Genomic DNA, 18,167 nt, shown 5'->3' on the forward strand with positions numbered 1-18,167 from the left:
CACCTAAGACCATCATTCTAAGTTCTCTCTTTTGTCTACAGAGAATAAAACCATAGAATCATAGAATCATCAAAGTTGGAAGAGACCTTCAAAACCACCCAGTACAACCATCAACATGGCACTATCACTGTAACCACTAAATTATACCACCCAGTGCCAGATCCAGACACCTCTTGAACACCTCCAGGGATGGTGTCTCTACAACTTCTGTGGGCAACCTATTCCGATAACCGACCACTCTAACAGTGACTTTTTTTTCCTAATATCTAATCTGAATCTCCCTTGTCTCAGCTTAAGGTAATTTCCCCCAGTCCTCTCAACTTCAGGCATGGCAGAAGAGACTGGCTCCCACCTCACTACAACCTCCTTGCAGGTAGTTGTAGAGAGTGATGAGCTCCACCCGAGCCTTGTCTTCTTGATACTAACCAAACTCAGCTCCCTCAGCTGTTCCTCCTAAGACATGTTTTCTAGACCCTTCATGAGCCTTGTTGCCCTTCTCTGGATATAAAATAAATAGCAGCTGTGGGTTTCATCTGACCTAAAACATTCACATGGTCCATTATGGATGTTTTAACACAGAATTTGTTCAAATTCTAACTATAAAGGACGATTATACTGACTTGCCCAGACACAGTCATTAATGCTGAACATGTCTACACATGCTCAGGCAGATGAAATGCCAGTATGATTACAGTGGACCATAGTGATAAGATAGAATTCATAGTTATTGTATCACCACCACAACTGGTGTGATGGCTATTGTTTCTGGTAATACCATGAAGTTAAGTGTCTTCTCCAGATCCTGTGAGTTGTCTGGATTATCACTTTCACTTCAGGTTATATCTCTGAATTCCCCAGAATGGAGCAGCTGGATTTGCTCTATGGTAATGAGTTTAATTATCTTTTAATATACATGTGTTTGGGTAAGTGTCTTAATAATCTAGTAATGGTTCAACAATACTTAAAGGAAACAAATCCTTTTTGGGAGAGAAGGAAGTAGACACTGATCCAAGTAAAATATTTTTAGCTTGTCAGCTTGTCCAGCTTGAAAGTAACTAGGGGATTACACATCTACCATGCAAATACATGCACACAGAAGAGAGAGCAAGGTAACACATTGAATAGTTGGGAACAGGATGCTGTAAGATGACATGAGAGACTGCAGTGATCAGAGGCAGCTCTTGTCAGGTAACTGTGTTGATCAGCAACTTGTTTGCATGCTGCAGGCTCCTTTTATGACTCCTTCTCTCTGTTTTCTTATGGTTCTGATCCACCTTTATCCCTTCCTATCCAGTCTTTGGCCCTTATGGAGTTTTGCATATTCCCCCCATTCCTTTAAATAACCCATAATAATTTTGCTTTTCCCCATGAGACCCATGGTACTTCCCCCTTTCCAGGTACACAGTTCTGGCTGAACCTCAAAGCATCAGATTTTCTTCAAAAGCACTTTCTAGACCCAACATAAATGTTAGTGTAGGTTCACCTTAGCCACCTAACACTTACTTACAGTTTGGGAGAACAACTTGGACAAATTGAACTCTTTTATGAAGACTTTATAAGAATAGATAGAAAGAACCAGGAACAGAGGAAATTGTCTCAAGTTGTGCCCGGGGAGGTATAGATTAGATATTAGAAAAAATTTATTCACTGAAAGTGTTGTCAGGCATTGGAAAAGGCTGGCCAGGGAAGTGGTGGAATCATCATACCTGGAAGTGTTCAAAAAGTGTGTGGATGTGTCATTTGAAGATATGGTTTAGTGGTAAACATGGTGGTGCTAAGTTAACAGTTGGACTTGGTGATCTTAAAGGTCTTTTTTGAAACCTAATGATTCTATGAAAGAAGGTTTTTTACTATAATTTTTCTTCCTGCTCCATTATTTCAAAAGTCATTATTTGAGGCAATGAAGCAATTTAACAAATTAGAATTCTTGTAGGAGTAAAACTTGCAAAAGTGAGCTCCTTGGACTTGAAACTTGACAGGGATGTTTAGTGTTGAACTTGTTTCTTCAGTATTTTCTACCAGGTATACTTCTACTTGAAGTTGTTCAATACTCTTTTTGTGCTGCCTAGAGAACCTGGGCACCCAGACTTGGTACTTAGGTTGTCACAAGTAAGTGGGAAACTCAAAAAATTGATTTTTTCAGCTCTCATTCTTTCATGTGGTCTTCTGCAGATTTAGCCCTTTATATGTTGATGCTATTTTCACATTGTTTGTATTAAAATAAAGCACCCCAAATCTTAGCAAATAGAACTTAAGAGTAATTGCATCTGCTTTCTGATTTTTCATCCATTTGATGAATTTTCTAAGTCTATAAATTGGAAACAATCTCAAAAAAAAAAAAGAATAAGTGGATTACTCCGATAGAAGTTTCAGTTAAAAAAAAAGAAGAAAAGCGAATACATAGTGTAGGCAATCAGGAAATATTATGCTAATTACTCTAAAGATAACAGCTGTTCATATTCTTTAGATTATTAACACCTTCTACACACCAGCAGGGAAGCATCCCATGCAATGCAAATCTTCCATGTGCAAACAACTGCTGCTCCTTCACAGGGAAGTGGATAATATATTCTTCTCTCTGACAGAACAATAGGTGAGCAACAGCAGGCAGAACAGAAGCTTTATGACTTTCAAGATTTTGTTAATGTCGTTGGCACTGCAAACTGTACTACACATATGCTACCAGTAGAAAACAAATGTGATTCTTATAAAGCAAAAATCACATCCAGCCTTTTATACATAAATAAATTACTAGATTATGCCAGCTGTTACTTTTTTTTTTTTCTCTTTGACTTTAACTGATTAAAAATGGTGAATCCAACGATATTTCTGAAGCGGCTTTGCGAAAAGGTCAATTTTTGACTTTACAAATCAAATCTGTAGTCAAATTATTATGGTGCTCAGTCCTTATTTTCTGGGTTATAGAAGTAGCTTTCATCATATTGATACTTTAAATGTTCTGCTCATGTTATAGAACAGGGGAAAAGAATGTTGTTTTATGGAGAAATTCTTCCCTACCAAGGAAATATGGCTGTGATCTGGGGAAAGGTGGAACAATGCTTTATCTACAAAAAAATATGACTTGAATAATAAAAAAACCCCCACTCTAAATCTCTGTAATGTGGGCTTTGAAAATGGAGTGTTAAGCCTGAGAAAAAATTACAAGCAAGTTGCAGAATTAGCAAGCTCATGGCCTTTCTGGTCTGTTGCACTTGGAGTTTAATTCAAGTTAATTGAGACATTTAAAAGTTGTAAAAACTATGAGAATAAAGAGGAAAACAAAGAGGAAAGCCACCAAACCTCTAACTCCAAAGGAAATGAGATGGTAACATGATAAAACTATCCCTTAGTGCTATGTTATACTTGTTCTGTGAATGACTCACAAGGCAAGGAGTGTGCTCTGCATGCTTTCTTTGGCAGAGGTACAGGTTGTGACCCTCGGCATCCCCCACTCCCCTTCACACCTCGCACTAGCAAGAACATCCAAAATTGAGATTTCCCACATACTTGTTATATAGGCAGTTCCTGCCTAATACCTTCCCACCAAAATGCTCTGCATTTGCTGTTCTTCTACCCACCCTTCACTGTTCAGATGCCTGAGCTATTCTGCATCATTTTGCCTGTGGTGGGGCACCCCAAGAACAGCTGTGTCAGAAAAAATGAGGCAGTATCTCTTGACAAAATTATGACTTTCTGAACAGTTTTTTTGTCATTTATATGCATTGCTCACAAAATTTGCAGCTTCTCTGATACTTCTGGTCAGCTTACAGCTAAGGAACATCCTCTTAAGAGGGTGAGTCACTCTGGGTGAATCAGCTCTGCATCACTCTGAAGCACTGAGCATTTTGCATCATGCCAGCTGAAGAATGAGCTCAAGGAACTACCAAAACACAAATTACCACCTCTCTTACCTAGAATCCATGTACAGAGGATAACAGGATTGGGTATCCTCTGAAGAGTATTGGGATGCTGCCTGTTTGTGTAGGGATGGAGTCAGAAAGGCCATGGTATATCTGGAGCTGAACTTAGCAAGGATGCAAAGAATAACAGTTATGTCACCCAGAAAAGAAAGTGTACCCCCACAATGAGCATGACTGGCAAACTGGTAACAACAGATGAGGAGAAGGCTGAGGTACTCAACTGTTTTGCCTCAGTCTTCAACAGCAACCTGCCTTCCCACACCTCTCAGATGGATTGTAGCAGGGACCAGGGGAGCAAAGTCACTCCCACTGTAAAAGAAGATAAGGTTCGTGATCATGTGAAGAACCTGATTGTGCAAAAGTCTATGGAACTTGATGAGATGCATCCCAGAGTCCTGAGGGAATTGTCTGATGTAGTTGCCAAGCCTCTCTCCATGATATTTGAAAAGTCACATCAGTCAGGTGAAGTTCCAGGTGACTGGAAAAAGGGGAATATTGCACCCATTTTAAAAAAGGGTAGAAAAGAGGACACCAGGAGCCACTGACCTGTCAGCCTCATCTCTGTGCCTGGGAAGATCATGGAACAGACCCTCCTAGAAGATATGCTAAGGCACATGGAGGGCAGGGAGATAAGACAACCTTCACCAAGAGCAAGTCTTGTCTGACTTACCTAGTGACCTTCAATGATGGAGTGATTATATCAGTGGACAAGGGAAGTGTTACAGATGTCATCTATCTGGACTTCTGTAAGGCCTTTGGCATGGTCCCCCATAACATCCTTTTCTCTAAATTGGAGAGAGATGGATTTGATAAGTGGACTGTTTGGTGGATGAGGAATTGGTTGGCTGGTCACATCCACAGGCTAATGGTCAATGGCTCTATGGTCAATGGCTCAATGTCCAGGAGAAGATCAATGACTACTGATCTCAGGGGTCTATATTGGCACCAGCACTATTTAGTATCTTCATAAATGACATAGATGAAGGAATCAAGTGCACCATCAGCAAATTTGCAGATGACACCAAGCTGAGAGGTGAGGTTGACACACCCAAAGGATGGGATGCCATCCAGAAGGACCTGGACAAGCTCAAGGAGTGTGCCCAAGGAAATGTCAGGAGGTTTAATAAGTCCAAGTGCAGGGTCCCATACCTGGGTAGGAACAACCACCAGTATCAATACAGGCTGGAGGATGAACAGATGGAGAGCAGCCCTGCCAAGAAGGACTTGGGGGTGCTAGTGGATGAGAGGTTGGACACGACCCAGTCATGTGCACCTGCAGCCCAGAAAACCAATTGTGTCCTGAGATGCATCAAAAGCACCATGGCCAGCAGGTCAAGGGATGTGATTTTGCCCCTCTACATTGCTCTGGTGAGACCCCACCCAGAGTCCTGCATCCAGCTCTGGGGTCCCAGCACAAGAACATGGACCTAGTAGAGTGAGTCCAGAGGAGGACCACAAGGAGGTTAGAGGGATGGAGTATCTCTCCTGTGAGGAAAGGCTGAGAATTTAGATTGTTGAGTCCAGAGAAGAGAAGGCTTTGGGTGACCTTACTGCATCTTTTCAACATCTGAAGGGGATTTATAAGAAAGATGAGGACAAACTTTTTAATAGGGCCTATTGTGATAGGGTAAATTTAAATTTAGAATAGGTATAAGGAAGATATTTTTTACTGTGAGGGTGCTGAAACGCTGGAATAGGTTGCCCAGAGAGGAGACCAATGTTTCCAAACCCTGGAAATATTAAAGGCTTGGCTGGATGGGGCTCTGAGCAACCTGATCTAGTGGAAAGTGTCCCTGCTTATTGCAGGGGGGTTGACTAGATGACCTTTAAGGGTCCCTTCCAAACCGACCCTAGTATTTCCCAGCTGATTTGATAGAGATAAGTTTCGCCGAGTCTTAGATGTTTCCAGTGTAGAAACCTGAGCTGGTTCCCTGTGGACCCCTTGCCAGGCAACAGGTGTTTTTAGAGCAAAAGTAATTTTGGCGAATTGAAGTGCTTAATTTAGGATGAAGTGAAGAAAACCACAGAAAGAGTTCCAGAGACAATAAACTGAGAATAGAGTAATTCACTGAGATGCAATATTCTTATTGAATTGGACTAATACCATCTTTTGTATTTAAATTACAGTAATCTTTGTTTGGATTTTGTTGAATATAAAAATACAATATAAATGCATTAGCTTGTTATTCTATTTTAACCACATCCTGTGCAGTAAGAACATCTCTAATGCAGAAAAACTTTCAGAGAGGTGACATTTTGTTAAACAAGAAATCTTGCCTCCTCTGGTTTTAATAAAGGATAGTGCTATGTTAGAAACATCTGCAAGGTTTATTTTGTTCTAGACATCTGAATATTTGTTAGAAAAAGTTTGAAATTAACTCACTCATAGAAGCTTGCTCCAAAAAAATCTCCAAAATTAGAGTGATTTACTAGCTGCTGTGCCAAGGATTATGTGACACTTGATTTTTGGGTATAGATCTTTCCTAGCAATTACTGTTTTAACTGGAGTGTAAAATAAGGCATCTCCAAAGTTTTTATCTATTGATTATAGTAGTAAAAAGGAAAAGGGACAGATAGCTCTTGAAGAAGCCTTCTTCTGTAAATGATATAAACATGCAACATGTGGATGAAATAATACTTACAGAAATCTAAAATAATGTAATGCTACTCATGTTTCACATTTAGGATGGGATGCATAGGAAGAATTTCAAATAGAAGTTGTTTCTGATATGTACTTGGAACATCTTTAACCTACAGTAACTTACACTGAAGCTAGAAGCATATGAGATTAATCTTTTCTACATACAGGAAAACACTATGGTTATGATACCAATGACATTCAACATTTCCTTCATTATTTATTCTGTGGGGTTTTTGACATTTTTTAGGAGAGTATCCAAATGTTTTCTAATGGATGTATACCTACTTTTTTCACTTTTAATGGTGGAAAATTGGAACATTTAAATGGAAAAAAAATAACTTGTAAAAGGTTATATTTAGGGAAAGGTTATGTGACGTACAAAATGCCTTTTTTGTAAACAGTCCATGTAACAAAATGTACATATCTCCTTTGATATAAATGTTTCCATGATCACTCCCAAACAAAAGCATTGCATCCTTCTTTTTGTTGAACTTGTATTTTCATTAATACTTTCTTATTTTATGTTGTGTTCTGCATGTCAGGTGGCGGCTATATAAATAGATTTGCTCTGAAACAGAAAACCTTGACAAGAAAGTTTGGGGAATAAAGAGTTTGGGGAACTCAGTATGAATCTACATTTTGTGAATTTCCTTATCCAGCTTGAAAAAAATTTTCCAGGTTAGTGAAAGTTGTCATATATTGGTTTTGTAACTCTGTGTTTTCTTTTACTTCAGATGAGCTTGGGTTTCCAATTCATGCATATGAAGCCTAATTTTCTGATGTATATATTAACATTCTGTTATCCCATGAGAAATTAGCTAAATGTCTTGGGAAGTCTGAGATGGTTTCCAACAGGTGATATAATTAGTAGCATCTCAAGTGGTAGCGGTTTTTCACATTAGAGAAAAATAGGAAAAATATTTACTTTTAGTACTTATTTAATCATCAACTTTGCTAAATTGTGGTTTGGGCTTTTTTTTTTTTAATGTTCTCTTTCATTTTTTTTATTGTCCATTGCTCCTTTTTTTCTCTATTTTTCTCTGCTTAACAGGGACACTGTAGAATTTTCTGAAGGAGAATACCACAAATTAGCTTAAAAAGGTTTGTCATAAAACTAATTTAATCTCCTATCTGTGGTTTCATGGGCCTTGGATCAGCCCTGGAGAAACTGGTCGTCTACTCGAAGTAGGTGGTTACTTCAAAAGCACAACTGATGCTTCCCTGCTTTGCTGATTCACATAAAGTAACAGACGAACCAGAGCAAGAGATTTGTAATGTACAGCTGAGCAAAGACATAGTCCTCTTTGGGAGTCTTAATTGCCATTTTGTAGCTTTTACTCTTATGTTTTAAACCTACAGAAGAAACTGGTATCTCCCTGCAAACTAGCAGGATTCTGGGGAGCACCATGTGGAACAACGGTAAGATTTTTGTGCTCAGCTTCCTGCTTCATGGTTCTCCAGTCAGGTCAAATCTAAATTTTACCATCCTTCCTTGACAAGTGAGGATGTAGACAGACATTCATCAGTTTTGTATGAGGTATGACTTTCCCTAACTCCTCAATCTAAAAATGTCCCCCTTGCTTTCTTGTAGGAGATCAGGAACCAGAAAGCCTCCTGCCATCGCTGAAGCCAATTTTAGACAGCAAAGACATTTATTGACAGGTTGCAAACATATATATACCATGCACATTGACTTGTATTCCACTTTCCAGGATAATTTACAGAGACATAAAGGATTTTTCCAGACCTTGCCAAAGATCACATTCAGTCCTGTTCCTGAGAGTGCTGAACCTGTCTGCAGACCTGGAGAGGAGTCCCCTGGCAACTCATTTTTTTATTCAAAGCAGCTTTGGAAGCAAAACTTTGTAAGTAGATGGAAGCTAGATTAGCTAAACCTCCTCTTCCATACAGAGCAGTCAATTACATAGTCCCTGGCCCACTCACCCAGGGACTAGTCCCATACAACCCTCACATCTCTCATGGAAAGGCATGTTTTTGGTGACATGTAATAACTTCCCCAGTACCTACAGGGGGTCATGGATCACACATAACGATATTTTTCTCCCCTGGTTATGCTGGAAGTTTAGATGAATAGCTTAGTTGTAGCTGCCTGTAATATAGTTGCCCCCACAGAGTTAAATGAGATCATTCATACCTGAAATGCCTGCAACTACCCACCACCCTTGCTATCTGTGCTGTACACTGAGAACCGCATAAGAGACTGAAACCAGCTATCTCCTGAGATCCTTTGCCTTTGCAGGTAGTGGCATGTGAAACCCTGTGGGACTAGTTCAAGGGCAGCATGAATCTGTGGGCAAAAATATCTTTGTCCATTGTATAGAAACCACAAATGACTGACAGAGCTTCAGAAACAATTTAATGTCGATAACAAAAATTGCGATTCTTGCATATCTGCCATCATAGCTTGAATCTGGTGGAAATAGTCTAGCCTTGCCCCTGTTTTATATTCAGTAGATGACAGCTCATTTTTCAAGGATTAATATTTCTAGGAGTGGGGAAAGGAGAAGAAATACTAGGAAATTGGCATTGCAATTGTGTAACTTAATCCTACTAGCTAAATTGTAATCCCAAATTACTCCTTCTGTTTGCAGAAGGATCAGGAGCTTATACCTGATCTACCTCACACTCCTATTTATTAGGTTTATGTACAGTTCCTCTGAGTACTTTTGGTGTATGAAAGAATTGTATGCCAGGAAACCTGACTGTGGTTGCAAAATTTCAGGAGGGGGAGAGGAAGTCAATTTTAAGACTGAGGCCTGAATGATCTTTTACATATCTTCTACTCATATACACACACAAGGCTGCAGGACACCTGGATCATGGGAAATTAAACACGCTATCTCCCTTTGATGATTCCTGTGATTAATGTGCAGACACCTTTCATATTTCAAAGTACCAGCACATTAATCTGATCAATTTAGGCAAGTGATGTCAGTTGTATAAAGTCATATTGTAGCAGAAGCCTCAACTCTGAAATAATAGGACTGTGTTAATTTACTGCCTAACTTGAGCAATAGCTTAGAACACAATTCATTTTGACTTTACTAAAGAATATACAAGTTCCATTTTTAGTTAGAAGTTTTTCATAACTATATTCAATCTTTCAAGTCAGAGCAAAAACTTAGTACTTTGGTCATGTTTCCATAAAGGCAATGGTAGAAACATAATTTTGCTCTTTGCTCCTTTCAGCAAGTAATTTATGAGTCATTAATTTACTTTTTATTACTTGACATTATTTTTCTGTTATTTCCTCCCCTCTCCCCACTGTGTGGTTTTCTGTGAGTGATTTGTGGCAGATAATGAAGCCACAGCATTTGAAATCAGTCTAATTCTGGCCAAAGATGCATGAACTTTTTCTTCTTCCTAGTTGAATGAACACATGACAATCAGTATGATGTGTACCTGAGAGAAAAAATTACTGAAGGTTTCAGCAGATAAGCAAGAAATATGGAACAAGTAGAAGTTTAGATATTGATAAAGAGGATCTGGGAGAATTTTTTCAACTTAAAACTTTTTCTTTTCTTGGTCTAAGTCATGTTGAGGAAGGAAAATAGCCTAATATCAAGGTTTCTGGCTCACTATTTGTAGAATTAAGTGCAGGTTTTCATCAGATTCAATCAAATAATTGTGAATGTAATAGAATGGAAGACATAATTCTGATTCTGTTGATTAGGAATTTTTTTGCATTGATTTCAATGAAATCAGGTTCAAGACCTCTTACATGAGGTCTTCAAAACTTTCCAAATGCGACCAAGGGAGCGCACATGAAGCACACATAGGAGGTAAAAATGTCCTATGGGTTTGGATTAACTGTGTGTGTGTGTGTGTGTCTGTGTGTGTGTGTGTGTGTGTAATGAAGTGTGCTCAATCTTGCAAAACTAAATTATTTATGCACATAGTTTTGTATAGGTAGAAATGGATTCTGAAAGAATATTTCAAACTGTAGTTTGTAAAGTTAAGATTGTGAAGCAATGAACAGAGCTCATTTTGACACTGCTAATGAAAGAGAGAAACTTTCATGACTTTGAGGAATGGAATGAAAAGCATGTTATCAGATGAAAGGTAATTAAGCCTAAAGAGCAAAAGACAGAAAATGCAGTTATTGTGTCAAGTTCGCAAAACTGCACACAACTGGGATGTGTGTGCAGTTCCCTAAACTGCATACGTAAAAAAAATAACTGGTCTTGTGATTACAATGGCAAGTGTCTGAGGAAGATATACTTCTGTTTTGGTTGAAGGTTACTGTAAACCTCTCTTAGAAATTACTTCTAGATACTAAAAGAAGATGGGATGGATTTGGTAACTTAAGAATATCTGAAAAGGAGACAAACAGAAAGGTTCGTTTTGGGGGAAGTTGCTGTTAGTAGAAAGTTTATTCATGCTTCTTCCTTCTAGATAGTATCTTCCTAACTTGGCTTTCAGGGGTATATCGAGGGACAACACTTAAGACCAAAACTGGAGAAAACCCCATGTTTTTCAGATTTGCACTTCATGATAACTCTCTGCAAAGTGTTGAGGAACTGTTCATATAGGACAAGGGCTATTGGTTTTAAACTAAAAGAGGTTGATTTAGATTAGATACAGCGAGAAGTTTTTTTACAATGAGGGTAACACTGGAGCAGGTTTCCCAGAGAGGTGGCAGGTCCCCTATCCCTGGAAACATTCAAGGTCAGATTGGACAGGACTCTTAGCATCCTGATCTAGTGAAAGATGTTCCTGCTCATTGCAGAGGGGTTGGACTAGATGACTTTGGAAGGTTCATTCCTAACCAAACTTCTCTATGATTGTATGAACTCCTCGCCTCAGACCAATGGGTTCTAAACTTTAAGCAGATTCAAAGATCAATCTGAAAAAACTTTAGGTGTAATAGTCTATTGTGACTAGTTCTGCTTCAGGATGATCCTGAGCCACAAATAACTGCAGATGGTGAGTCTATTCTTGAAAAATATCTCTACTCTTCTTAGATACATAAAAAAATATATTGTTCTTTCCTACTCTTCACTATGTGCTTGATACTGGACTAGATGGAACTTCAATCTGACTCCATACAGCTCTTGCTGTGGTTCATTAGTACGTGCTCTATGAAGTTCCCCTTTCTCTTAGATTAAAAAGACAGAATGTTTTAGATTTTAGCTTACCCTTGGGATGCTCACAATATATCTTCCATGGGTTTTCCAGCAGACTTGTTTGAGTTTGATAGGAATTCCTACAGAAAAAAAAAATGTTTGGGGCTCTGAGTGGAATTATTTTATTCAGCAGACAACTACCTTAGCTCAAAATCATGATTGCAAACTATTAATTTGGTACTCATAGAAAGAAAGGTCTTTACTTTCTACTGACCTATGTAAAAGCTAGCGTTTACCCCTACCTAATATTTCCCTGTTGTGTATAAAGAGAGTAGAGCTGTAGACAATCTTGAGTACTAGGCTAGCACTGGTGGAGACCACTGGATGGGATGGGAGTTTCAGCATTTTTCCTCCCATTACAACAGTTCACTACTGAATAATGAAATAATTGTCTCTGCTTGCAGCAAGCTTCAGACTGCTGGAGGTAACAATAAACTACACTAAAAATTGCCTTTCTTCTAAATTTAAGAACATGTTAAACCAAGAATTTTCTTCAGCAGAAGAACTGGACTCCTCCTTTTTCTCCCCTTCTTTTTAAAAGAAGTCTTCACTGTATTTGTGTCATGTTCCACAAAGATTTTGTCTGATCCCTAATTCTGCCAGTAGCAAGTACCTCTGTAGACACCAGTCATGTCATAATAAAATACTAGCCTGAACTTTCTAACACAGTGCTAAGCACTGTTCCCTGTAATATAGAGAAAATTAGATTCTTCATAATCAGGTGTAAGTATCAAGGACCATGGAAATTCTTGTGCTTTGACACTAGATTTCTGTCTTCAAGACTAATCACCCTAATGTTCATTCCCCTTCCAGCTGATGAGGAGGAACAGGCACTTTTAATGCATGATTAAGAGCTACTATTTTAGGTAACTTCAGGAAGAGTTCAGCAGCACAGTTTCTTCCCTTGACTCTAGGACAAATTGGTGGTCACTAGCTCCCATATATATGCTTTAATGTGGTCAGATGAATCTTACCTTGTGAATTTTGTACCTTCCTTAGAAATTATTTCTGCCTTCTTTTCCATCTGTGGCCCAACAAGCAGAGCCACCTGATTACTTTGGAAAACCAGGTGGCTTTATGAAGCAGACAAATGCTATGATCCAAATGCTTTGTCAAAAAAGCCATGGCAGTGGAGGAACACCCTCATCTTTATATTGATGAGCATTATATCCACGTTGGCAGTGTTAATTCCAGCTTTTTTTTTCTACCAAAACCTGCAGCAGTTGCTGGGAAAATTTATTCAGATTTTGAAGTCAGTGGTAGCTGTATCTTTCCTGATGAAGTAAATGATACTTTTTAATTAAAAATGGTATGTGTTCTTTTTGTACTTTTCCCCTAGTAATTATGATTCTCTTTTTAAACAAAATCTGTATTTTCAGATAATCAAACTGTACAGTTATCATGTGATTGCAGTACTGTATATACACAGAAAAAGACAGTAATTATTAGAAGTCTCCCTTTCAGGGTGAATAGAAAAATTAGCATGGGAAGGAAACCCATTAATTTGTTAATTTAAATAAACTCTCCCCAAAGCCACCTGATTAATTTAGTCTGTGGTGATCTGGACCTCCTGAAGTCAGAAATAAAGGATCAGTGGGTACTGGGGGTACAACTGACTTCCATGTTTTTGTTTTTAGTATTTCACAAAATCCATCTGTTGAAATGTACTGTCAATCAAATATAAAAGTTTACTCAGCACACAAGCAGACCTCCAGTAATGCTGGGCTCCCTCCCCCTACCCCATGCCCACCAGGCTAGAGCTCACTGTGAAGGACACAGAGAAGCTGTTGGACATTTCCAAATCCTACTGTACACATTTACAGCTACTTATGCTGATAGATAAGAAGAAATTTAATTGCCTCTGGATAAACACATATTTCGTTGAAGCTGGAAATAATAGACTTAATTAGTGTTGTGGGCTTAAAGGACCCATTGTTCTACCCGGAACAAAGGCTTTTGAACATCTTTCCCCTAGCAACCACAGCACTCTCGACTCCACATTGTGCTCTGAAAAGTCTCAGGGTGCGTTCCTGTTTTTTCCTGATCCTTTTTATCACTAATCCTACCAGGAGCATGGCAAGAGACAGGTTCAACATCCTTTTCAAAACAGACCATTGCTACTCTAACTACTGAAGCTGCCTCTGCCAAGTGAAAGTAAGGAGTTGAAAGGCTGAGGAGAGCAACATGAGATGGAGTTGCAGCTTTGATCTTCTGTATTCGCTCACATCAATTGCATGTGGACTGAGAGCACCAAAATAATTGAACTGGCATCTCTAGCTTACTTGCTGCTTTGTGCCAGGATACTTTGTAAAGTCTGCCTTTTCTAGACCAGGTCTATTAAAGCAGTCCCCTGAAAGTTTGAATGAGAGCAAGACACTAGAAGAGAAACAACCACACAGACATTCCTGTCTCCCTCTGTGAGAAGAGGCACATTGCAGAGACATCTTCAGTGCTATGCACAGCCAGAGGAAAACATGTGATTCTCTATAGCATCAAAGAAAGCAGATGATGTTGCTGCCTGTAGTGTGTTTATTCCTGTGCAATGCTTCCCATTAGCCTATGAAGATTAGGGGCCTTTGCTTTATACCATTAAAGACTTGGTATTTACCCCATCACACTATGTGCTGCTCATTAATGCCTCTAGAAGAAGACGGCTCTATCATAACTTTTGCAAACAGAATATTTTCCAACTTTTCAGATACAGAATAATTTGTGCAGACATGCTCTCTGAACACGTGCTATGAGGACAAATTGGACAGTAACTCAAATAGGAGTTCATGTAAAACAGAAATCATGAAGGCTGTTATGGCGGTATGTGTGTACAGCGGTATGGAAAGCTCAACTCCTAAACTGAAACAGACACAAATATGCTCAGCCTGTGATGACTTAACATTCAACCAAGTCAATTTACAGAGTTGTTATTGACTACTACTCACACTGGGGTTCTCCTCATCACCAGAATGTCCTTTGCAGAGCCATTTCTTACCGAGTAGTCATTCATCCACACTTCAGCCCAGGTGGAGCACTTTGATATTGACCCTATTGCATTTTATGCCATTTTTTTTAGCTGTTTTGATTTGGGGACTTTTTTGTTAGTTTTTTGTTTTGGTTTGGTTTGATTTTTTTTTTTTTTCATTTTCAGTATCATTGTTGATCTCGGCAAATACTGTAGGCCAATTTGGACTTTCAGAGTTTGGGTCAGTGCTACTTTCAGGGAAGGGAAATGCTTCTACTATCTTTAGAAACAATGCAATAAGTCTCTTTATAACCAGTTTGTCTCAGAGAACGTTGACCAATGTCAAAATAAATAATCTGCATTAGCAAAATAATTGAGCCTGTTCCACAAAATACAGCTTGGAACAATAGCATCGTTTATACAGGGAAAGTTATTCTGGGGAACTGCTTACCTTAGAATCAGTCCCTATGATTCTCCTTGCTCTTTTTGTGTTATATTCTTTGCTGATTAATCTGGGTGGGTTCTGGTATTTTATAAGTTTGCATTTATGGTCAGTATTTAATTGATTTTACCATTAATAGTTCATAAAATGCTAGAGTTGTCAACAGATATAACAATCTATATAACAAAATAATGATAATTAAGATATAATTAATAATTATTGATAAGATTGGGAGTCATATAACTCAAGCTGCACTTTTTTTCTATTCTCTTTATATTCTCACTACAGTGGAATGTGGCAGTGCTACCTGGATCCTTTGACATTTCTAGTCCAGGTACTTTAGGAATGAATTGTAAAGAGTTTTTGATACAAGTATGTATCTGAATAGATTTTTCTTTCTCTACAGCTAGGACATTTATCTTATTCTCCTAGAGGGAAACCTTCAGATATCTCTGGTGAAATTCCAAGGCTGAATGAAATGATCAGCTTCTAAAACCAACTTCAAATCATGATCTGAATGTCACACAAAAGTTTTAGGGAGTGGAATTTTAAAGTAAATGCAGTGCTTTTCTAGAAAGCTTTAAAAATTGTGGAGAAATTAAAGTAACCTTAATGTAACAAGCTATTTTTTAAAGGACTTAACATTTTTAAACCACTTTTGTTACTTCTGAGCTCTTTGTCTTGGCAATACTGCAGAGTGTAATTTTCTCATGAGAAATTCTACCTCTGTCAAATGAATTGATGTATTTTTTTTTTTTAAACTGAACTTAAAATCACTAGTGATTAGTGTTCTGAGCAGAAAATCATAAACTTCAGTGATGAAAAATTCTTGCTGTGCTTTCTAATTAATTTTTGTGTTGCAGTAACATTGTTCATTATTTCAGATCTACTGTTGTAGTTTATACCTTCCTTTAAATGTGCCAAATACTAAAGCTTCCACTGCTTCTAACTTCTAATTAGTTGGATTTTTTTTCACTGCTTTACCTGACAGTTGTCACTGAGGAAAAAGGTATTTTTAATGCACGGACTACTTATTTAGAGAAATGCACAAAATACTCTGTTCCAAAGAAAGAGCTTGAGATGCAAATAGTTTGGGAAAGAGTGAAATAGGCAAAGTCACAATGTTGGCATGTCCAAACTCTGGGAGACCAAGTCACTGTAAACATAACCTTCTCTCACAGAAGGTTCATCTTAGTCCGTTAATACCATGTGAGTCTCCAAGCACACATTCACTGTCTGCAGTGTTTTTCTGATCTCTTCTTGTGTGATGAATGATGACTAGATAAGAGTATGACACAATAGGTTCAGGAACTACATCTTTCATGACTGTTATTTTTAAGTGTTAAGGAAAGAAATTCCAGGACTCTGCAGTTAACTGTGTTTGTGTTTATAATCAGCACCCCTTTCTTCAGCCAAGAGCTCCAGTTTAAAAACCAATTGACAATTGATGCTACATAAAGATTTCCTCACAAGATCATTGCAGCCTTAATAGTCTGCAGAATTTTTTTTTAATCAAGGGATACAGTTAAATCCTTTCTCCTTCAAATGTTAGATTAAACCAGTTCTAAAATAATGATACCAGAGTTTTGAGAACTAGTACTGTTAGCAGCAGAAATGTAGCATAGAAAATTACTGTGTAACCAAACCCTCAACTTAAAAAAATCAGCCAAGCAAAGTAACAACACTAAAGAAAGGAACTGAAGCAGCCAAGCAGGCAATGCTGTGTTGATGTGTAACCGGGAGTATTGTCTCAAAGAAGTTTATAAGGTGGTCACTCAGACCTTTGGGGGCTCCAGGCAGAAACGACCACCAGAAACTCTTGGTGAAGCCCCTCAAAGACCTTATATATGTATATATGCTAATAAGTGTTGGGAAATGTCATGAATATGTAATGGGAATGCAGGGAATGAAAATGAATAGCTATGAAATGTAAACATATAAGCTATAGTGAAGATACTTCTGTGTGCACTTTGGCGAAATGATTCCCAGGGCACCCAGTGCACTGAAATCATTCAGCATGGCGTAATAAAAGAGAACCTACCTGCTAAAACACAAACTGAGTCAACAGATACTCTGGTATCAACATCATCTAGCTGCAGCAATGGGATGTTAATCCTTTATAAGCAATTGTCTATTCTGTGTACATTTTACACCTTTGCCTGTTGTTACTCAGAGAATTACTTTATACACTAATGGCTAAAGGAAAGGCATATCAGGGCTGCTTTTATCTTCATGCTTAGGGGGAATTCCCCCTGAGAATTCTTTGCTATTTTTGCTGGAGCAACTTCTTATATTTCACTGGGCCAGCACCAGGAAAATAGCAAGGACAGAGTCTGATACAGTATGTTTATCAGATTTAAAATGCAAATTCACTGCTGATAGAAGCTGTATTTGGGATGTGTAACAGAGGATTGCATTTTCCTTTCCTTTCTACATTCCTTCAAAGCTAAAGAAGCTTTAACTTTGGTATTCTACTTGGCAAACCGCTTTGGAGTCCTTTAGTTTCTCTGGAGTCTGTCAAGCCCTCTGACCCTTTCATTAATTTTTGTGTTCATGATCTCTTGATGAAGGAAGCTTGACATATTCCTGAAACAAGAAATAAAGGTTACTGTTTAATCTCCTGGACTTCTGCAGAACTAATTTACTTTGCTTGCTGCTTTTTTCTTTTTTCTTCCCTTGCTTCCCCATTTATAATTACATTAATTACATGTATGTAAAAATATTCTGTCTCTTTGACATTAATTACTTAGCAATGAAGATTAATGAACTTTTTATAATGTTCAGTATTGCACATTCATAAATGGCTAACAATCTGCATGAGTCACCGGTATAGTGGGAACTTTAGTAATGACCACAGAAAAGTTTCCTGCTAGTTGCCAAGAGAAAAAGTAAACAAAAAAATCACCTAAGAAATACACTCCAAGGAAAAATAAGAAACATCTTGATATACAAAAAGCTATGCAAAGTGACTTTGCATATGAATTTTTTATGCACTATAGTAATTTCCCACCGGAATAGGTAGCCTGTAATGCTGCTTTTTTGTTTCATTTTGTTTTGTTTA

The sequence above is a fragment of the Manacus candei genome, unplaced genomic scaffold (assembly GCF_025592945.1).
Source record: "Manacus candei isolate 608988 ecotype Guabito, Panama unplaced genomic scaffold, ASM2559294v1 h1tg000069l, whole genome shotgun sequence".
Lineage (NCBI taxonomy): Eukaryota > Metazoa > Chordata > Aves > Passeriformes > Pipridae > Manacus > Manacus candei.